The sequence below is a fragment of the Eumetopias jubatus genome, unplaced genomic scaffold (genome assembly GCF_037043125.1).
Source record: "Eumetopias jubatus isolate StellerSeaLion01/CBP00866 unplaced genomic scaffold, mEumJub1_p1.0 scaffold_9, whole genome shotgun sequence".
Classification (NCBI taxonomy): Eukaryota; Metazoa; Chordata; class Mammalia; order Carnivora; family Otariidae; genus Eumetopias; species Eumetopias jubatus.
Window position 1 is genome coordinate 110,918,967 of NW_028274815.1, and position 23,476 is coordinate 110,942,442.

The window sequence follows — 23,476 nt, forward strand, 5'->3', positions numbered from 1 at the left end:
CCCACCAACTGAACCAGACAGGCTCCCCTCAATTTTATTTTTTCTACTCTAATGACTTTGGGTATATTTTGTAGTTTTTCTATTTTCTTGAGTTGTAAACAGATCACTGACTTCCGACCTTTCTTCTTTTTTAGCGTATATATTTAAAACCCTTTCATTCTCAGCATTGTATTAGTTGTACCCATAGTTCTGACATAATACTTTCGTTATCATTCAGTTCAAAATTTCCAAATTCCCAGGGTGATTTCCTTTTTGATTCATGAATATTTTGAAGAGCACAGTAACTATATGGTGCCAATTAGGACAAGCATTTTAAAATCTTTGTTCTATTAATTACAGAGAGGAGTGTTAAAATATTTTCTAACATCAATGGATGTTAAAAAAGCAGGAGGAAAACCTAATGAGGAGCAGGACATATGCATGGTTTTAAAGTGTTTCCCCACATATTGCTTATTGGTAGCAAGGAGGGAATAAAATAATAATTAGATATTGAAAAAAAAAAGAGAGCACACAGGAGAATGAAATTAATATAAAAAATAAGGGAAATATAGGTGTCATACACCTCCAGGTATGAGATCCTGAGAAGGGCCATCCCTTCACCTATGCAGTATTCTGACCAAGAGTGCATAACTTGAATCTACCATGAGGAAATATGAAACAAAAGCAAAATAAAGAACTGGATTTAAACGGGGGAGGGGGGGATGTATTCATGAAAGAGTGTCAATATCATTTTTAAAAAAAGAAGAAAGGCAGTGCTCGCTTCGGCAGCACATATACTAAAATTGGAACGATACAGAGAAGATTAGCATGGCCCCTGCGCAAGGATGACACGCAAATTCGTGAAGCGTTCCATATTTTTTGAGAATGATCCTGATGGTCATGAATATATCATTATAGGAAGAATTAAGATATCCTTAAATTTTCTCCCCTCCTGTGAAAATACAATCTATAGAATATGACTCAGAAATAAAAAATTAATGGGATTGGAAAAAAAAAAAAGAAGAAGAAAGGCAGTAGAAATGTTCTACATCAGGAGTCAGCAAACTACAGTCCTTAGGCTAAATCCTGCCTGCTGATTATTCATGTAAATAACTTTTATTGGAACACAGCCATGCCCTTTTGCTTACTTATTGTCAATGTAACTTCATGTTACAAGAGCAGAAGTAACTGTACAGAGACAAAGCAGGAAATATTTAGTATCTGGTTTTTACAGAAAAGATTTGCTAACCCATGTTCTAGATTAAAGTAGCTATAGAGACAACAATTAGATGCAGTATCCAACCCTAGACTGGATCTGGTACTGGAAGGGGGGAAGCAAATAATATAGAGGACATTATTAGGTCAACTGAAAAAATGTAGTACAAACAATAGATTAGATAAAGGTATTGTATCAATGTTAAATATACTGAAGGTGAAAACTGTACCTTAAGACTTAAGTCTCTTAAAATGATCACTACCCTTAGAAAATACACACTAAAGTATTTTATTTAAAGGGTCAAGAGCCATGAGATACATATATCTTACTCTCAAATGGTTTCAAGGAAAGCCATTGCGTTTATGTGTGAGAACACAAGCAAGTTCACAAATGACAAATGACAGACTATTTTTCAGCCCTTGTCTCTGTGCTTCTGTCTAGGAATGTTTTCCCAACATATCTTACAGTTCATTGATTCTCTCTTCATCTGCATCTAAGATTCCTAAAATCAGTTACTATATCTTCAGTTTCTGTTTTTTTTTATATTTTCTAACTCTTAGCTGAAATTGTTGGTCTAGTCATTTAAATTCTTAAAGTGATCATTTATTTCAAAGTCTGTTTCTAATCATTCTTTTTTTTTTTTTTAAGATTTTATCTATTTGACAGAGAGAGAGAGAAAGACAGCGAGAGAGGAAACACAAGCAGGGGGAGTAGGAGAGGGAAAAGCAGGCTTCCCGCTGAGCAGGGAGCCCAATGCGGGGCTCCATCCCAGGACCCTGGGATCATGACCTGAGCTGAAGGCAGACACTTAACGACTGACTCTTCTGTGTCTCCACTAATGTCCTTTTTCTATTCCAAGATCCAATCCAGAATCCAACACTGCAGTTAGTTGTCATGTCTTCTTGCCTCCCTGAACCTCTTTTTTTTTAAAGATTTTATTTATTTGAGAGAGAGAGAGAGAGAGAGAGAAACAGCATGAGAGGGGAGAAGGTCAGAGGGAGAAGCAGGCTCCCTGCTGAGCCGGGAGCCCGATGTGGGACTCGATCCCAGGACTCCGGGATCATGACCTGAGCCGAAGGCAGTTGCTTAACCAACTGAGCCACCCAGGCGCCCGAACCTGTCTCTTTTTAACAATTTAAATTTTAGTTGAGATAATAGATTCACATCTATTATAATAATGCAGTTATAAGAAATAATACAGAGGGATTCTTTATATACTTTGACCAAGTTCCCTAAATGGTAACATTTTTTAAAACTACAGTAAAATATCACAACTAGAATACTGACGTTGATAAATCAATCTTACTCAGATGTCCACAGTTTTACTTATACTCATGAGCATGTGTGTTTTTAAGTTCTACACAATTTTATCACCTGTGTAGGTTCATGCATCCACCACCAGTCAAGATACGAAACGGATCCAGGGGCACCTGGGTGGCTCAGTCGTTAAAGCGTCTGCCTTCGGCCCAGGTCATGATCCCAGGGTCCCGGGATTGAGCCCCACATTGGGCTCCCTGCTGAGCAAGGAGCTTGCTTCTCCTCTCCCTCTACCTGCCGCTCCCCCTGCTTGTACTCTCTCTCTAATAAAAGATAAAAAAATCTTCAAAAAAAAAAAGATACTAAACGGATCCAGCACAAGGATTCCTCATACTGCCCCTTTGTAACCATACACCTCCCTCCCATCCCCCCCCCACACCCTCCACATTCTTAACCCCTGGCAACATTTAATCTGTCATTTTATCTTTATGCAATGTTCCTCTTTGTCTCTGATAATTTTCTTTGCTCTAAAGTATAATTTGTCAATTATTAGTATAGCCATTCCTACCCTTTTTTTTTCAATTAATGTTCAATTTGCATGGTATATTTTTTCCCTTCTTTTACTTTCCACCTACATACATTGTTGAATTTGAAGTGACTTTCCTACAAGCAGCATGTAGTTAGATCACATTTTTTCATCCAATTTGCATTTCCATTTTAGGTAATTATTACATTTATAGTAATTACGGATATGTTAAGGCTTAAGTCAGCCACTCTATTATTTGCCTTGTATTTGTTTTCTCTGGTTCTCATTGTTTCTCTCTTTTTGTCTTCCTGTGGGTCATCTGAACATTTTTTAAGATTCCATCTTGATTTATATTGTTTTTACCTTTTTGTATGTTTTCTTAGTGGTTACTCTTGGCACCAGAATACACACATGTGACTTAGAACAATCTACTGGTAATAATGTTCTACTACTATTAGTGGAGTGTGGCAACCTCACTTCCATTTAGGTCCTTTATCTTCATCATTTTAATTTTTTTAAAGATTTTATTTATTTGAGAGAGAGCACATGCATGAATGCATTGGGGGGGGGGAGGCGCACGGGGGAATCTCAAGCAGACTTCCTGCCCAGCCCAGAGCCCGATGTGGGGCTTGATCCCACAACCCCAAGATCACAAACCTAGCCAAAACCAAGAGTTGGATGCTCAACTGACTGAGCCACCCAGGAGCCCCTATCTTCACCACTTAAAATATCATATTTAGTATCAGATGGCTTTTAAAGACTTTGAGAGAGAGAGAGAGAGCGCAGCAGGAGAGGAAGAGACAATCTCAAGCAGACACCCACTGAGCGAGGAGCCTAACACAGGGCTCAATCACACGACCCCAAGATCGTGACCTGAGTCAAAATCAAGAGTTGGACGCTTAGCCAACTGAGCCACCCAGGCATCCCAGGTTTTGTATTTTTTTATTCAGTCATCAAACTTGATTGCTAACACTCAGGAGGAAAAGGAGAGTCTATTATTATAATAGGTATCTGTATTTCTGCTCTCTCCATTGTTCCTTTTTTCTTGATGCTACAAGATTCATTCTTTTATCATTTCTCTCCTGTTTAAAGAACTTCCTTTAGGGCGCCTGGGTGGCTCAGTTGGTTAAGCCACTGCCTTCAGGCTCAGGTCATGATCCTGGAGTCCTGGGATCGAGTCCCGCATCGGGCTCCCTGCTCGGCGGGGAGTCTGCTTCTCCCTCTGACCCTCTCCCCTCTCATGTGCTCTCTCTCTCTCTCATTCTTTCTCTCAAATAAATAAAATCTTTAAAAAAAAAAAAAAACTTCCTTTAGCCAATCTTTAATGATAGATCTGCTAGCAACAAATTCTTTTCATTTTCCAACATCTGAGAATGTTTTTATTTCCCCTTAATTCCTGAGGGACAGTTTTGCCGAATACAGAATTCACAAATGAGTTGTTTTATTTCAACACGTGAGAAATAGTGTGCTGCTTCCACCGGCCCCCATGTTTCAGATGAGAAATCTGTTATTTGCATGGGTGTTCCCCATCATTTCTCTCTGGCTGCTTTCAAGACTTCCTCTTTGCCCTTAGGTTTCTAGGCTTTTATACTGTATATATTTATGTAAGTATATACTTACATATTTTACATAAGTATATACTTATATGGTATATATTTATACATATTATATATACTGAACATATTTAGATAAGTATATACTTATCTATTTGTAAGTATATACTTGATCTATTTGTCTATTCTTTCACCAACACCGCACTATCTTGATTACTGTAGTTTTATAGTAAGTCTTGAAGTCAGGTAGTATTGGTCCTCCAACTTTGTTCTTCTCCTTCAATATTGTGCTGACTACTCTGGGTTTTTTGTTTCTCCATATAAATGTTAGAATCAGTTTGTCAATATAGACAAAATAATTTACTGGGATTTTGATTGTATAGATCAAGTTGGGAAGAAGGGAAGAACTGATATCTTGACAATATTGAGCCCTCTCATCCATGAGCAGGGAATATATCTCCATGTACTTAGTTCTTTGATTTTGTTCATCAGAGTATATAGTTTTCCTCATATAAATCTTATACACATTTTGCTGGACCTATGCCTAAGTATTTTACTTTTGGTGGTGCTAACGTAAATGGTATTGTGTTTTTAATTTCAAATTCCACTTCTTCATTGCTGGTATATAGGAAAGCAACTAAATTCTGTGTATTAACCTTGGATCTCTCTCACACATTTAGATTTCAAGAATTCAATTATGATGCATCTTGGTGTGGATTTGAGTTTTTCTTGTATGGGATTCACAATTTCTTGGCTTTGCAAGTTTGTTTCTTTTGCCAAATTTGGTACATTTTTGGCCATTACTTCTTTCAAATACTCTTTCAGCCCCACTCTCATTTCCTTCTGGGACTCCAATTATACAAGTGTTAGATCTTTTGTCCCACAGATCATTTTTCCAAGTCTATTTTCTCTCTGTTGTTTAAATTGGAGGATCGCTATTGTTCAGTTCTCAAGTTTACTAATTCTACCCTCTGTTACTGCCATTCTACTAATTGAACCCATCCAACAATTTTGGGGGGGGGTTGTTGTTATTGTGTTATCCAATTCTAAAATTTCCACTTGGTTCTTTCTAATTTCATTTGTAATTTGGTTCTAATTGATTTTATTTAGGTCTTTGCTGAGATTTTGTACTTATACTTCTTTCAAGACAATTTTTAATTGATTTTAAAGCATTTTTATGACAGCGGCTTTAAGATTTTTGTGAGAAAATTCCAGTATCTGATTCATTTTGGGTTGGTATCTGTTGGTTGCCTTTTCTAATTCAAGTTGCAATTTACTTTGTTATTGGTATGACAAGTCATTTTCTATTGTATCTTTTTTTTTAAAGATTTTATTTATTTATTTGAGAGAGAGAGAGAATGAGAGATAGAGAGCACGAGAGGGAAGAGGGTCAGAGGGAGAAGCAGACTCCCCCGCTGAGCAGGGAGCCTGATGTGGGACTCGATCCCGGGACTCCAGGATCATGACCTGAGCCGAAGGCAGTCGCTTAACCAACTGAGCCACCCAGGCGCCCTCTATTGTATCTTGAACGTGTTATCTACTACGTTAGAAGTCACTAACATAGAGTCTTTTTTTTTTTAAAGATTTTATTTATTTGCCAGAGAGAGAGAGAGAGAGAGAGAGAGAGAGAGCACAAGCAGGGGAGCGGCAGGCAGAAGGAGAAGCAGGCCTCCTGCTGAGCAGGGAGCTGATGTGTGACTTGACCCCAGGACCCCGGGATCATGACCTGAGCCAAAGGCAGACGCTTAACCGACTGAGCCACCCAGGCATCCCTAAAATAGAGTCTTATATTTTATTTTAGCAGGTAGTCACCCTGTTTAGTTTTAGCATATGGATCGTGACCCAGTTTTCTGGGCTATTATTCCAATGGCAGATTAATTTGCAGGGTCTCTGTGGTGTTATTTGGCCTGCTCTGTTTATCTGGTACTATTGTGCTCCCATGGGTCCCTGCTGGTGTTGCCTGAGGGGATGAAAGGAGTTTCTTCAACCCAGGCTGCCAGGTGCTTCTTGGTGGGGGAGGGGTGTGATGGCCCTAGGTTCCCCCCACCAACCCCCTGCTTCCCAGCATCTCTGAGCAGGAAAGGCAAGTCTTGAGCCCACAGAGAAAAGAGAGGCCTCCCAGAACATGATGCTTCCCATAGCTGGGTCCCTCTTGCTGGTTCCGCCCACCTGCCCCTGTATCACTGGCTAAGGGAGAAAAAGCTCAGGCCCACATAACCAAAGAGACTTCCTTGCATTAGGCCACTTGCAGCTGTGTCCTTCTTGCCAGTAGTGTTCACCCTGGTATCTTTGGATGGGGGAGGAGACCCTGAAGTTCTCAAGGACAAAGATGCTTCTCAGACTAGAATGCTTGCTGGAGCTGAGTCTGTCAGCTAGTTCTGCCCACTTGCCTTGATATCTCTCAGTGGAAAACGGAAGTCTCAAGACAGGTGGGAAAAAGAGTGCTTTGTGTCCACACTTACATTCAGTGGGATTCCTAACTGATCCTCCTTGCCAATGATACTGTTTGCCTGATGTTTTCAGAGGGAGTTCCATTTGATTGGTGGAAGAAATGAGCCTACCTGGATGGCAATCTTTTGCTAAGTCAGAGGGTCAGGAAGCACGGGTCTGGGAGGCCTTCTTCTGTTGGGTGGGGGGATGCAAGATGTGCTATGGCTATACTGTTCTCCTAGCCCTGTGGTCCCAAACCAGCTCACCTTTTTCTCACAACCTTTCAGAGTTCTTTGGTTGTCTTCTGCACCAATTTCAGGATTTATAGGTAGACTTAGCAGAGAAAATGGGTCTATAATATCTCACCTGTACTGGAACTCTCCCTATGAGTCTGCTTCAATTATGTTTTCTCTCTTGATTTTTAGTCAATTTTTTTTAAAGATTTTATTTATTTATTTGACAGAGAGATAGAAAGCACAAGTAGGCAGAGAGGCAGGCAGAGGGAGAGGGAGAGGGAGAAGCAGGCTCTCCGCTGAGCAAGGAGCCCAATGCGGGACTCGATCCCAGGACCCTGGGATCATGACCTGAGCCGAAGGCAGCCGTTTAACCGACTGAGCCACCCAGGTGCCCCGATTTTTAGTCAATTATTTTGTTTTTATTATATATCTGGTTATTTTTTAATTTAACGTGACTAAATTTTATAATATACTATGTTATAAATATACATATAATATAGTTATATGTAAATACATATTACATATTCTCACTAAATATTTAAAAACTACAGAGATAACTTGAATCAATGGTTGACAGTGTCTTTCTCCAGAGAAAACTTATATTTAGTTCTAGGAAGCGATAAAGATAGGAGCAGGTCTCCTTAATCCAATCAAGGACTGAGGTGATTTGAAAGCGGGCTTCAGCCTTTGTGAGAGCTAATCCTTAAGGTGTAGCCTATCCTTCAGAATTCCCAACTAAAAGCCTGGGGTGGTTTCCAATGCCCTTCTTTCTTTGCAGGCCCTGAACCCCAATTTTATCCCCCAACTCTGCATAACTACCAAAATCTCTACTTAGAATCTCAGCCTCTCTGCCACCACTTTGTTCAACCTCTTAGATGCACGTTTTAAATCAGCCAGTCACTCCAAAGGAAAAGCTATACTGAAATTTGGCCTCACCCCTCTGAGCTTTCCTTCTCCAAAATACGGATCTCTCAAGTCCTCGCTGTCTGCTTTGCTCACTTTCCAAAGTCTTTAAACAGGTTTTTAAAAAAATATTTTCCAGTTTTTCCAGTTGTTCTCAGTTGGGAGTGTTGGTTTAGAAAAAGGTATTCTACCACTGATATCAGAAATCTCCCCAGTACTTTTGTGATAGGAAAAGATGTTCCAAGCTCATTTTATAGACTTCCTGGCTCCCCTTTTCCTCCCTTTTTCCAAGGTACCCTAGGTTCCTTCTAGTGGGAATTATTATTTAGAGAAGAGAGTATGGAACTAGAAATGTTTAATGCTGTTCAGGTGGGTTTCTGAGATTTTTTTAGTAGAGAGAACTAAGAAATACATTTTTTTAAAAAAGAAAATAGTGCCCAACTAGCGCAGTTGGTACAGCACGTGACTCTTGATCTCAGGGTTGTGAGTTCAAGCGCCACACTGGGCATAAAGGCTACTTAAAAAAATAAATAAATAAAATAAAAAAGAAAATACATCATGAGTTCATACTGAAAACTTTTTTTTTTTTAAATATCTTATTTATTTATTTATTTGACAGAGACAGAGCGAGAGAGGGAACACAAGCAGGGGGAGTGGGAGAGTTGGAGAAGCAGGCTTCCTGCTGAGCACAGAGCCGATCCTAGGACCCTGGGATCATGACCTGAGCCGAAGGCAGACGCTCAACCAACTGAGCCACCCAGGAGCCCCCTGATACTTCTGAGTCAAATTTAGGATCCCAGAATTCTTACCCAATTTCTCTGATTGTATCTCTTTTTCACACCAAAATCTATGGCCTCAATCCAATGTAACTATCTACTTGCTTACAACCTTACAACACATACCTCCAGAATAACAATACCAATATTATTACCAATTACTACAATTATCTGATTACTAAAACCAGCTTATAATATCTTTGCAGTGGGGTATATACTATTAGAAACTTACAGTCAAATTACTATGTTTCAAAGTCTCTTGAAATACTCTGTATGCTTCAGCCTCAAACTAATATATATTTAGGTTCACTTATTTCATTTTGCATTTGATTTTTTTGAATTGCTTTTATCCTCTCATTTTAATTTATTCTTGTTTTATAACGTGGTAAGGCATTTACATGATTCTAAAGCCTAATCCACAAAACGAAGTATATTCTAAGTCTAGATTCCATACCTATTTCTTCTACCCAATTCCCTCCCTCTCCTTAGAGTAACCATTTTTATTAGTTTCTGGTTTACCATTCCTTTGGTGGGTCTATGTATATACACAACAATATATATTTAGGCCCCTTTCTTTGAAAACTCGTACCGTACAATACCACTGTTCTGCTCTTTGCTTTTTTCATTAAACAATATATTCTCAAGATGACCACATAGCATATATAAAGACAGTCCTTGTTCCTTTTTATAGCTACTCCCTTTATAGTACTCCATTGCGTGGATATGCTGTATTTTACCTAAACAGTCCTCAAATGATCTGAGCCCTGACTAAACTGCTATTCAATTTTGCTTCATAATTTAAATTCACATAAAAATTCAAATGGTCTTATTGCGATGGCCAGATCAACTAATTTGCTGTTATTCTAGCCTTTGCTGTCACAGCTTTAAGCAAAGAAGCTAACCACACAAGCAAGAAGCAAAACACATTAACAAAGCCCCTGCTCAAACCCCTGATAGAGTTCTGAACTAGAATATATATCAAAATCACCCAAGAGCTTTAAAAAACGCAAATGATGGGGCCCCAACACAAACTCCTGTCAGCTGGGATCTAGCATTGCACTAGTGTCTTTAAAAACTCCACAAATGATTTTTAAGATTTTATTTGAGAGAAAGAGAGAGCATGCACATGCACAAGTATGGAGGAGGGGCAGAGAGAGAGCGAGCAGCAGAGTCTCTGCTGAGCAGGGAGCCAGATGTGGGGCTAGATCCCAGAATCACAACCTGAGCCAAAGGCAGACACTTAACCGACTGAGACACCCAGGCACCCCAACGATTCTAATACATATGACAAATTAAGAACAAACCTTCATATACGATCTTGGAATTTCTAGATGTTAAAGTAGCTGAATTTTCAGCACTGAAATACTGAAAATATTTCCACATTCCAAAGTTTTATCTTTAGTCAAAAATATTTTATCTAATTCCTTAAAATCAGAATACAATGAGGGGCACCTGGCTGGCTCAGTCGGTGGAGCATGTGACTCTTGATCTCGGGGTAGTGAGTTTGAGTCCCACACTGGGTGTAGAGATTAAATAAATAAATATTTTTTAAAAATACAATGAAAAAAGTTCATCATGAAAATTTATTCATACTAATGACCCTAACATGTAATGAATTAAGCATCTGTCCTAATTAAAAACAATAAATCTATAACTATAATAAATCATATAACACTACAAATGAGTGCTATATGCTTAAATGTTTAGGATACTGTACCATACTCATCCATGGTGATAATTAAAACTACCACAAAATAACATGGCTCCCTTATATTTTTAAAAAACAATAAATCATCTACCTTGAAAGACTCAATGAACAGACAGTTCTCCAAAGAAGACATACAAATGGCCAACAGACACATGAAAAAAAGCTCCACACCACTTGGCATCAGGGAAATACAAATCAAAACCACAATGAAATACCATCGCATACCAATCAGAATGGCTAAAATTAACAAGACAGGAAACAACTAATATTGGTGAAGATGCAGAGAAAGGGGAACCCTCTTACACTGTTGGTGGGAATGCAAGCTGGTACAGCCACTCTAGAGAAACAGTATGGAGGTTCCTCAAGAAGTTAAAAATAGAGCTACCCTACAACCCAGCAATTGTACTACTAGGTATTTACCCCAAAGATACAAATGTAGTGATCCGAAGGGGCACCTGCACCCCAATGTTCATAGCAGCAATGTTCACAACAGCCAAACTGTGGAAAGAGCCGAGATGTCTATCAACAGATGAATGGATAAAGAAGACATGGTGTGTATGTATGTATGTGTATATATATGTGTGTATATATATATATATATATATATATATATAAAACATGCAATGGAATATTACTCAGCCATCAGAAAGGATAAAAACTTACCATTTACATTGACGTGGATAGAACCAGAGAGTATTATGCTGAGCGAAATAGGTCAATCAGAGATTTATCATATGGTTTCACTCATTCGTGGACTATAATAAACAGCACAGAGGATCATAGAGGAAGGGAGGGAAAACTGAATGGGAAGTCATTAGAGAGGGAGAAAAACCACGAGAGACTCTTAACTGTGGGAAACAAACCGAGGGTTGCTGGAGGGGAGGTGGGCAGGGAGATGGGGTAATTGTGTGACGGGCATTAAGGAGGGCATGTGATGTGATGAGCACTAGGTGTTATACGCACCTGATGAATTACTGAACACTATATCTGAAGCTAATGATGTACCATATGTTGGCTAACTGAATTTAAATAAAAAATTAAGTAAGTAAGTAACTTAAGGAAAAAAAAAGAAAGACTCAATAAAATCAAGGGACAATTCCTTCGCTCAAATCCTGGGCTCTGTCCTAGGAGTCGTCCTGGATCCAGTTCTCATTGATCCCCCTTACTAGTAATCACATCTGCATTCATGGCTTCACCTACCATCTATATGGTGGTAACTACTCAAGCTACATTTCCAACACAAAGCTAGACCCATGTTTCAGACAAATATTTCCTATGTCAAAAAATTAAATCAAATTAAAGTAAAAGAAACTTCTTTTTCCCCAACATTTTGTCATCATGCACCCTATCTTTCAAAACTTATCAACTGTTCCTTTACCTCACCCCATTCATTCAGCCTACAAAACCACTGCCATTTTGTCCTTCTTCTATTCCCACTGCCACTGCCAATGCCCTTGTCCAAATTCTCCTCATCCAAGCTTGGTCTCCTGCAACATCCCAGCCTAGCTCCCTGAACTGATCAGTTCTCTACAGAACAATCTGTCATCTTCCTCAAAGGCCAATCTGATCATGTCAAACCTGTATGGAAACCTTTGCCCATCTTAATACTATATATAAGGTCCATGACAATCCAACCCCACCTTATCTCTTCTGCTCCATCTCTAGCTACTGCTCCCCCGACTGAGCAGCCCAAACTGCCATAATACTAATTGTCACACTCCTCCCTTAACTTACCGGTCCTTACGTCCCCATGCCTTACCACATCCTATCTCTGTATCTTCCCTTCCTCTTGCTTCCCCACCTAGTAAACTCTTAATCACCCTTTCAGATCTCAGTTCAAATGTCCCTTGGAACTCTGGAAACTGTGCCCAATGTTTTTGACGCTGAGTGATGCCTTCTCTGTCTTCAGACTTATCATGTGGTCTGTTACTGATACAGAGAAACATCTCTGCCCATTAGGCAACCACCATTTTCTCAAGGACATATCTCATTCCCTTCTTTTTCTCCAGTGCCTAAAATATCACAGATGATCATGTAACATTTGCTGCCTAATGGGTAACAATATCAATTCCAGCAAAGTTCATAACAACAAAAATTCTCAAGCTCTTACTACCAGCAGCTTGCTACAAATAAAGTCCAGGATAAACTCTTATATGTATCCATGGCATTCTAGAGAAAAGAGCATTTCAGAAGCTAAAAGACTAGAGGTAGAACCTTTGTTCAAAGACATCTAAACACTGACTTGGCTCTATTCCCTCAGATGAGGAGGTGCTTTGTGGATGCCTAGTTTGGCTCAAGAACCAGGAAAGTCCAATAGTTTAAGTAAAGCATTGCCTTAAACATTCATATGAAAATTATTTGTATTATGTTTTGAATACAAATAGAAATGAAGCGGTGCCTGGCTGGCACAGTTGGTTAAGTGTCCAACTCTTGGTTTCAGCTCAGGTCTTGATCTCAGGGTCGTGAGATCGAGCCCCGCGTCGGGCTCTGCGCTCAGTGCAGAATCTGCTTAAGACTCTCTCTCCCTCTCTATCTGCCCCTCCCTGCCCCCATGCTTCCTCACTCTCTTTCAAATAAGTAAATAAATTTTTAAAAAATAGAAATAAAAACCCAGAGCATAACAGAGTAGTGCAACAGCAAAAACTGAGAGTTCCAGAATCAACAAAACTCAAACCTGCAAAGAAACCAGGAGCCAAAAAATATGGCTCTGACACAAGCTATATTTGGCTCTGCTTTGTGTGGCCCCTTGTTTCTTACAGGTTTCTAGATACATTCTTAGCTAATAATTTGAAATATTAAGTTAATCTTCTGGGAGGAATATCTCTTCCCATTCAACTATAGTCCACCTGAAATGATAAAACAGCCCCATTCTCCTAGGCTCAAAATGTTGGTGTGACATCTGTTAGCTTCTTCCTCTATTTTATCCCCTTCATCAAATGTGTGACCAATTCATGGTACAATTGCCATCAAAGCCTTCCTTAGATTCATCCCTTCATCTCCATTCCCACTGCTATGCTCCACTCCGGCTATCTTCACAGCTTCAGAGACCTGACCACAAAGTCTACTAAGCACCCCACACATTTCTAGAGCACCGATGTCACCATGTTACTACCCTTGTCAAGTGTATACAATGACTGCACAGACAAGGTTTCTCAGGTTTACATTTACCAAAGGGGGAAAAAAAAGAATAAGATTTATACTGAATTTTGTCTCACTCCAGCAGTAAGTTTCATCATCCATAGATTTTTTTTAAAGTACTATCCATCTCAATAAGACATGCTTTTCCAATAAAAATCTACCTATTATGTTCAAATGTTATTTCTAAAATGTCCATTACATTTATATGGTTTGTTCAATGGTGCACTAAAAATAATCATAATGATTAGTTAATTCAGAAAAAACTCTTCACATAAGGTCTCATGGTAACATGAAACTGAAAAAAATTTCATTTAAATACTAATCCTCATTTTGAAGAGATGTAACATACTCAACTATCTTCAATATAGAAATATATTAGAATAAAATCCTAAGGCCGAAATACACATACACAAATTAGTGCGTGAAAACTGGCAAAATCTGAATAAGGCTGATAAAACTCTATCAATGCCAATTTTCTGGTTGTGCTCTTATACTACTGTTATGCAAGTTGTTACCATTAAGAGAAACAGGTGAAAGGATAGGTTATCTCTGTACTATTTCTTATAACCTTATGTGAATCTGCATTATCTCAAAATAAAACATTTAAAAAAATTATATAGGAGGATTTTAAAATATATTACAAAGTAATCAAAACAGGCTGGTACTGACAAAAGAATAGACAAACAGGTCAATGGAATATAACTGAGAGTCTAGAAATAAACCCACACATCTAGAGTCAATTGACAAGGGTATCAGGACCAGTCGATAGAGAAAAAATAGTCTCTTCAATAAATGTCACTGGAACAACCGGATATCCATATGCAAAATAATATAAAGTACCTACCTCACAGCATGTACAAAAATTAATTCAAAATGGATCAAAGACCAAAATGTAAGAGCTAAACCCATAAAACTCTTTTTTTTTTTTTTAAGATTTTATTTATTTTTTGACAGAGAGACAGCAAAAACTGAGGAACACAAGCAGGAGGAGTGGGAGAGGGAGAAGCAGACTTCCTGCTGAACAGGGAGCCCAATGTGGGGCTCGATCCCAGGACCCTGGGACCATGACCTGAGCCAAAGGCAGACGCCTAACAACTGAGCCATCCAGGCGCCCCTAAACCCATAAAACTCTTAAAACACAGACGTAAATCTTCATGATCTTGGATGTGTAAATGGTTTCTCAGACACTTAAAGCACAAGCAACCAAAGAAAAATTAGTTAAGTTAGACTCCACCAAAATTAAAAACTTTTGCTATGTCAAAAGACACTATCAAGGTTGTCTTCTTTTGTGAAAAACAACCAAAAAATTAGAAGAAATTATTTGCAAATCACATGTCTGATAATATCCAGAATATATAAAGAACACTTGCTTCTCAACAATAAAAACCTATATAAAAACCCAATATAACCTAATTTAAAAATGGGCAAAGGATCCGAGTAGACATTTCTCCAAAGATGTATAAATGGCCAATAAACACATGAAAATATACTCAAAATCAATAGACATTAAGGAAATGCAAATCAAAGCCATAATGGATACCAGCTACACTTACTAGGATGGCGTAAAAAAACACAGAAAATGGACTGGTGAGAATGTAGAGAAAATGGAACCCTCATAAACTGCTGGTAAGAATGTAACTGGTGTGGTCTCTGTGAAAAAAGTCTGGCATTTCTTCAAAAAGTAAAACACTGAAGGGCACCTGGGTGGCTCAGTCAGCTAAGCGTCGGACTCTTAATTTCGGCTCAGGTTATTAAAAAAAAAAAAACCCACGTCAGTCCTGTGCTGGGCCTGGAGTCTGTTTGGGATTCTCTCTCTGCCCCTTCCCGCCCCTCCCTCTCTCTTAAAAAAGAAAAGTAAAACACTGAGTTACCACATGATCCAGCAATTCCACTCCTAGGTATACACCCAAGAGACATACTCAGATGTCCACACAAAAACTCGTACATGAACATTCACAGCAGCATTATTCACCATAGCTAAAAGATGAAAACTATCTAAATGTCCATCAACTAAGATGTGGTTTATGCATACAATGGAATATTATTCAGCCACAAAAAGGAATGAAGTACTGATCCACGATGCAAAGATGAATCTTTCAAACATGCTAAGTAAAAGTCAGTCAAAACAATCACATATTGTATGATAACATCTACCCCATGTGATGTCTAGAATAGACAAATCCATAGACAGAAAGCTGAGTGGCTGTCATGGGTTGGGAGGAAGGAGGAATGGGAAGTGACTGCTAGTAGGTACAGAGTTTCCACCAGGCATAATGAAAATATTCTGGAATTAGATGATGATGATGGTTACACAACTTTATGAATATACTAAAAGTCATTGAATTGTGCACTTTAAAGTGGTGAGCTTTATGACATGTGACATCTAAATCAGTGAGAATTCATAACCCAGAAAAAAATTATAAAATTATATGGGGTTATTAGAATGAAAATAAGAATTTAAGCAAAAAAAAAGGAAGTGTAAAAATTGATTTAAAGAAGACTACTATTTTTTTTTTAAGATTTTATCTATTTATTTGATGGAGAAGGAGAGACAGACAGAGCATGAGCAGGGGGGAGGAGGCAGAGGGCAGAGGGAGAAGCAGGATCCCCACTGAGCAGGGAGCCCAACACGACCCGATCCCAGGACACTCACATCATGACCTGAGCCGAAGGCAGAAGCTTAACTGACTGAGCCACCCAGGTGCCCCTACATGTGTAAAAAAAAAAAAAAACCAAAACCACATTTTTGGGTGTTTTTAAGATTTTATTTATTTATTTGACAGAGAGAGACAGAGCAAGAGAGGGAACACAAGCAGGGGGAGTGGGAGAGGGAGAAGCAGGCTTCCCGCGGAGCAGAAAGCCCGATGTGGGGCTTGATCCCAGGACCCCGGGGTTCATGACCTGAGCCGAAGGCAGACGCTTAACGACTGAGCCATCCGGGAGCCCCCACATGTAATTTTTTAAATGAAGGGGAATGGTTATCAAATTGCTATGGACTTTGGATTCTACCTGATAAATTTTAAAAAATATATACTTTTTTTAGTAACTATTCTTTGCAACTATATAAATCCATTTTTAAAAAATGATATATGTCAACTGCCTATCAACCTAAAAGTATACAAGTAAAAAGAACCTTAAAATTATTTTGGAGGTGCTTCAAAAGTTTGAAGATAAGTACCCAAGATAAAAATCATACACAGGTGCACAAAGAAATATGTAAAGAATGTTAATTGTAGCAGTTTTTGTAACAGGACAAGTTGGAAAAATCTAAATGCCAGCCGGAGAACGGGTAAATAAACTGGAGTTCTATATTGAATACAGCTATGAATCAACTAGAGCTACGTTTATCAATACAAACAAATCTCAAAAGCATTTAAAAATGGGGCTTTGAGTGGAAAAAAAAGCATGTATAGAATAGTTACTTTTTATGAAGTCTGAAAACATGATCTTGTTTTTAGAAATAAGACTGTGTATCTGTAATAAAAGTAGAAACGTGCAAGGGAAATAACAAACATCAACTTCACCATACTAATTACCTCTGGGGGAAGAGGGTAAGGGGAACAGGATCAGGGAGGAATAACACAGGGACTTTGGTTGTTACCCGTAACATTTTATATTATATAACTTAATATCATTATATCATAAAAATAATATTAATATGAAGGAAATTCAGCAAAGGTAGGTTGTAGGGACACAGATGTTCATTTTATTACTCTTCGTATCTCTTCCATAAGCTTGAAATGTTTCATATTAAAAGGAAGTTAAAGTTAGCCCAGAAACTGAGCCAGCACGAAACATAATTGCTTTAAAGCAATCATTTAGGGATGCCTGGGTGGCTCAGTTGTTTAAATGTCTTCCTTCAGCTCAGGTCATGATCCCAGGGTCCTAGTCGAGTCCTGCAACGGGGTCCCTGCTCAGAGAGAAGCCTGCTTCTCCCTCTGCCTCTGCCTGCCATTCCCCCTGCTTGTGCTCTCTCTCTCCCCCTGACAAATAAATAAAATCTTTTAAAAATAATATTAATAATAATAAAAATAAAGCAACCATCATGGTTGGTCAGTATTTCTCAACCAGTGGTCCAAAAGATGTTCTGATTAAAAGACAGTACTAGCATCTACTAAAAGAGAAGCATAGAACACAATACTTAAATACACATTGCAAAAGGGCATAAAAGAAATCTAATTCTGCAAATTTGCCTCAAGATCATCTTGCCAAACCTTCTGATCAAAATTCTTGTACAGCTTTGCAAGATGTCTCTAGTACTTCAAAAAACAATGTTAAAAGGGGAAAATTAAGTGACAATTATAGTGAATCTGGCCTTTCTGCTCAATTTTGAAAAAACCATCCACATAGGAAAGATGCTATCTGCAGAGAAATGCTTACAAATAGCTGGAAACCACTATCATTTTATGATTTAGAAACAAAACACCAAAAAAAATTTCTAAGACATAATTTTTAAAGCACAAATGCATAAATACCAAACATGAGGACAGAAAAGTCTATTTCTATAGCAGAGTCTGATTCAATATCTATTGTAAAATAAATTCAATCCAAAATTAGGTGTCATTTCTTTGTCTATAAATCATGCTTTTCCTTACAAAATTAATTTAAAATACATTAAACAACATGTACCACATGTTAAGCAGGGAAAAGGTTAAATTTTTCTTTTAATATTGTGAATACCATTACAAATTATATTTAAAATGTACATTATAGTTTTTATTAAGAAATTACTTTTTAATCGATTTAAAATCATCTTATCAAAAATGGGATACTTTTTGAAAAAGATTATTTTTTAATTCCTAAAAGAGTCCACAAGATTGTACATTTTTGTGAAGGGATGTGTGAATCAAAAAATATAGGAAACACTCGTCAAGAAAGGTGACTTATACGTCTCTTAACAGCACCTGATACAGTCCCAGCCCCTAATGCTTATAGGCTTATGAGTAAACAAATTAGAAAATTCTTAATTAGAATGCAAAAAGGACCATGAGGAATTAACTGGAAAATTCATTCAACTTATAACTGTATACTATTAATGTCAAATTCAAAAAAAAAAAAGATAAACAGGCAAGTCAGCCATGACTAAAATTAACTTCTGTAAGTGCAAGAGAATTCTAGATGAGTAAACATGTAAATAAATAGCTAGAACTAAAGTTCGCTCACAATGTTAACTTGAAAAAACAGAAAACTTAAGAGAATTAAAAACTGAGAGACTAAGGGGCGCCTGGGTGGCCCAGTTGGTCGAGCACTGGACTCTTGGTTTCAGCTCAGGTCATGATCTCAGGGTCGTGAGATGGAGCCCCAATTTGGGCTCCATGCTTGGCTGGGAGTCCGCCGGAGGTTCTCTCCCTCTCTCTGCCCCTCCCCGCTGCTCACATGTGTGTGCTTGCTCTCTCTCTCTCTAATAAATAAACAAATCTTTAAAAAAATTGAGAGAATAAAATCGAACCATGGTCTCAAGTGCTGAAAAAAAAGCATTCAAGCTTTGCACAGTGGCACTATCGTAGCCAAAGAGGTTTATCCAAGGCGCGATCATTGCTAATTGAAAACTTTTCCCAAGAAAAGCATTCAAAGGAAGAAGACATCCATAAAATGCTAAGAAAGACAAATGCAAAACAAATAGGAGAAAGCCACCCTCAAAAGGGAAAATGAGACAACATCTGGCTAATTATAAAGGGTTAGTCTGAAAGTACAGGGAGAAGAGGGGAGCAGAAGGAAGAGTCACAAACTGAAGAATGAGATTAGTATATGGTATATGGATGGGGCTCACTTTTGCCACAATGCACTGGAGAAATCACAAAGTGATAAAAAGTATAAGCGAGAAACATAGACCAAGCAGCTGATAAATTTCCCAACACAAATACTCTGAAAAGTACAACAGTGGTTTCATTTCAGTTTTAAAAATCAGATTGTGTTAAAGAGAAAAACCAGTAGGATTTCTGTTCAACCACAGTACCAGGTATCTACTTCTGTATTTAATACTCAAGATAAACATAACCTATAAATTTATTAAGTGAGCTCATCATATTTAGAAAAAACTGTTTTGATCATATGTACTCTGTTTTTCTCCTATATATTTAACCATCCTCTACACTGTAGTAAATAAAAAGCCTACCTTGGGAAACTTTCACAGAGGTAAAGCTTAAATGTCAGGTATCTGCTGTCAAACATATACCTTGTGCAATTATATTAACACATCAGGCTCAATTTTTCTTTTTACTTAGTAAAGATATTTTTACCTTTTCAAACAAGTAAACTCTATCTTCTAGGAATCAGCAAAAAAGTTTATTGTGTAACATTTTACATAGTTAAGTTTTTATCCAATATAACATAATTTCATACCATATATGCATGTGTTTTGTTGATTCCTCCCATAATTCTATTCCCCTCATTGAAAAATCAGGGGACAAATTACTGCCATTCAGTGACCTGTCCCTAGCGCTAGACTGAAACTCAGTATCGCACAGTCCTCATCGCAGTAATCTCAAAGAGCCAGCATAATGCATTCTACAAAGTGGGACCCTCACAACCCCTAGTAATGATTGAGTGAATTCCTGGTAAACCGGGGGACTGGCATTTCATTACCTGATACAGTATTTTCCAGAGCATTCACAATTTTTATCACCAACACTTATTGAGTATTCACCAAATGGCAGGTTCTAGGACTATGCAGGGGTGTCACTGTTTTTACCTGCCCAGCATGGGCCCCACTTTTCTGGTACAGTATGTGTGTGTTCCCTTCTCTTTTCCTCTCCCCCTTTCTCAGTCCATGCCACTTATTCCATCTAATGGAACTGGACCTCACATTCCAGCTCCACAGCAGGTACTCAAGTCAGGTCTGATGAATCAGGACATTCCCATGACCCAAACACAGAGATTGCTTCAGTAAAGGACAAGGGACCAGTGAGATTCTCAGCATTCCTTACTTGCAACAAGCTTCTAAGAAAGGGTCATTCTTTTCCAGTGGAGGATGCTAAGCCAGTTTGATTTAACTTCTGGAGACACCATCTGAAGACAGCCTGCCTGAGAATGAGGCCAGCAGAGTACAGATCAAAGCTAAGAGATGGAGGGAGAGAAACGAAGTGGTCCCCTTGATCCAGCCACACACACAGCCAACAATATCCCCCTGACTTTTCTGTCACATGAACCAATAAATCTCTCCTGTCTTTTTTCTCTTAAGCTTGTCTGAGTTGGGTGTCTGTCACTAAAAGAACCTCGACAGAAACTGTATCCAATACAATTTACAAATACAAATTAATGAGCTCTCAAATGGGAAATTGGCTAAATAGAGCTGAGGTATAGAGTAGTGAGAACAGCCTCATTCCCAGGGGGAAGCTGGTAATCTGAGTTATGCAGTATCAAAGAAACAAGCTAAAACTATTGCCTGTGGTAACTTAGGGTTCAGATGTGTCCATCAACATTGGAAAACTAAGAGACTTGGCAGAAAAATGTCAGGAATTTAGACCATGTTATCGATTCTAAGAGAATACGGCTCAAACTCCCCAGTACAGAATATGAAGACTTTCATGATTCAGGCCTATGTTCCTCTGCATGTTAGGAGTTGTTCTATATTGTAAGGAACAGGAAATCCAACCGTAACTGGCTTAAGAGAAACATGGACTGCAGCATCTCACAGAACTGAAAGGTACAGCTTCAGTTAATGTTTGATCCAGAGATCCAGAAAAGTCATCAGGTCTCCAGTTCCATTTTTCTGACATCCTCCCACTTCTAGAAGTTACTCTGACCACAGGTGGGCTCCTATCACAACAACGCTACCTATAACAATTCTCGGTTTTATACCCTTAGCACACAAAGCAGAAGACGACAAAGCATCTCCTTCATAAACATCCAGAGGAGACAGGTATCCAGTAAGTCCCGAGATTCACTTTGACTGAGTCAGCTTAGATCACATGCCTACCTCAAAACAATCATTATAACCAGAGGCTGGAATGCCCTGATGGCTTAGCCCAGGTCAAGGATGCATCCTGAGGTTGGAAGGTGATGGGAAAGGAAGAGGGAAGACCCTTATCACCTTCCAGTCTCACACCTTTCCAACTCATTCCTCACAAGTTATGCTCCAACAACATCCACCTATATTCAGTTCTCTAAGTGCTGTGGGTTGAATTGTGTCCCACAAAAAGCTATGTTGAAGTCCTAGCCCTCAGTACCTGGAAATGTGACCTTATTTGGAAACAGCCTTTGCAGATGATCAAACTAAGATGAAGTCATACTCATATGTCCAACATGACTGGCGTCCTCACAACAGAAGAAACGCACGGGGAGAGTACCGCGCGAGTTTGAAGTGATGGAAGCAGAGACAAAAGTCATGCATGTACAAGCCAAGGAACGCTAAGGGTGCTGGCAATTCCAGCAGCTGAGAGAAAGGCACGGAACAGATTCTCCCTTAGAGCTTTCAGAGAGAACGTGGCCCTGCTGACACTTTATTTCAGGCTTGTGACCTCCAGAACTGTAAGAGATTAAATTTCTGTTGGTTTAAACTACAGTTTGTGGTACTTTGTTACAACAAACCTAGGAAACCAATACACTTAAGTAAGTATGATAGCCCGTGATTCTTTGCCTTTGGACACTCTCTTTTCTCCTTCTGGAATGCCCATTTCTCCCAGATGGTCTATTCACACTAAACCTCAAATCTGCCCAAATGGTCTCTTCTTTGTGATGCCTTCCACCACAGCCCTCAAAAGAGTTAGTGTCTCAAAAAAAAAAAGTTAGTGTCTCCACCACATCTTAGTCCAGCACCACATATTGCTTGCATTTTTATTAAATTTTAATTGTCTGTGCACAGAGCTGTCTTCCCTTCGGAATTATGAGCTCTCCAATGGGAAAGCAAGGCCTGATTCTTACCCACCTTCATATCCTCAAGGCAGTCCACGGTACCTAACACATAATAATCACCCAAAAGCTATCTATGAATTGAACAGGCTGATGACTCATCTCAAAAAAAGATAATGGGTATGATTTCAGAGAATTGGCTATTATAGATTATAGAGAACTGAAGATGGGCCTTGAGGTAGAATCTAGATAAGTAGAAAAGAAAGAATATGGGGGCAGGGAGGAGGAAAGGTGTTAAATTTAGCAAATATGGAGAAAAACTACAAAGTAGAAGAATTTGGGTAGGGAGAAAGGAATGTGTATGGGGCAGTGGGAGCCTTCTGTTGAGGGTCATTTTACAGGTAATAAGAGGAGTAGGGGAAAAAAAAGGTTTCTCAGCAAGACAGTTGCACATGTTTTCAGGGGATTTCTATGACAAAGTGTAGAATGGACTCTGGAGGTGCAAGAGACCAGTCAGGGCACAGGAGAGGCAGCTGAGCAAGGTGAAGGGCCAGGTGCTCTAGGATGGCGGCAGCAAGAGTGGAAAGGAACACAATTTTAAGACTTTAGAGAAGAAAGAATAAACAGAAAGAGCAAAGGATTACCCCTATGTTTTGACCTTTGGTTATCCACATAGGATTTACTACTGAAATAAGGGAGGATAAAGGGAAAGACTATTCTTTTCGAGGAGGATAAAAGTTTGTCTCAGATGGTTTACTATGTGGTGACAGTAAAACATCCCCAAAATGATGCCCAGCGAACAGTAGACAATGAAGTTCATGAGATTTATGAGGACAAAAGACAGATATGGCAGTTACATGGGTAAAGATGACTTTTTTCATTCTTTCATCCAACAAATATTTATTGCACACCATGCCCTAGGCACTGTTCTAGGCTCTGGGAATAGAACAAGCAAAACTGATAG

The 23,476-nt window shown here is 38.7% G+C and overlaps 1 protein-coding gene, 1 non-coding gene and 1 pseudogene across 5 annotated transcripts in view; 2 read left to right on the plus strand and 1 right to left on the minus strand.

Moving 5' to 3' along the window:
* Window positions 1–23,476, minus strand: part of ATRN (attractin) — a 154,650-nt gene that overhangs the window by 125,692 nt on the left and 5,482 nt on the right. The gene's annotated exons all lie outside the window — the stretch shown is intronic.
* LOC114220849 (U6 spliceosomal RNA) lies at window positions 753–859 on the plus strand. Its single transcript, XR_003611632.1, has one exon. It is a non-coding gene; the product is annotated as a U6 spliceosomal RNA (small nuclear RNA).
* LOC114220848 (U4 spliceosomal RNA) lies at window positions 19,204–19,333 on the plus strand (annotated as a pseudogene).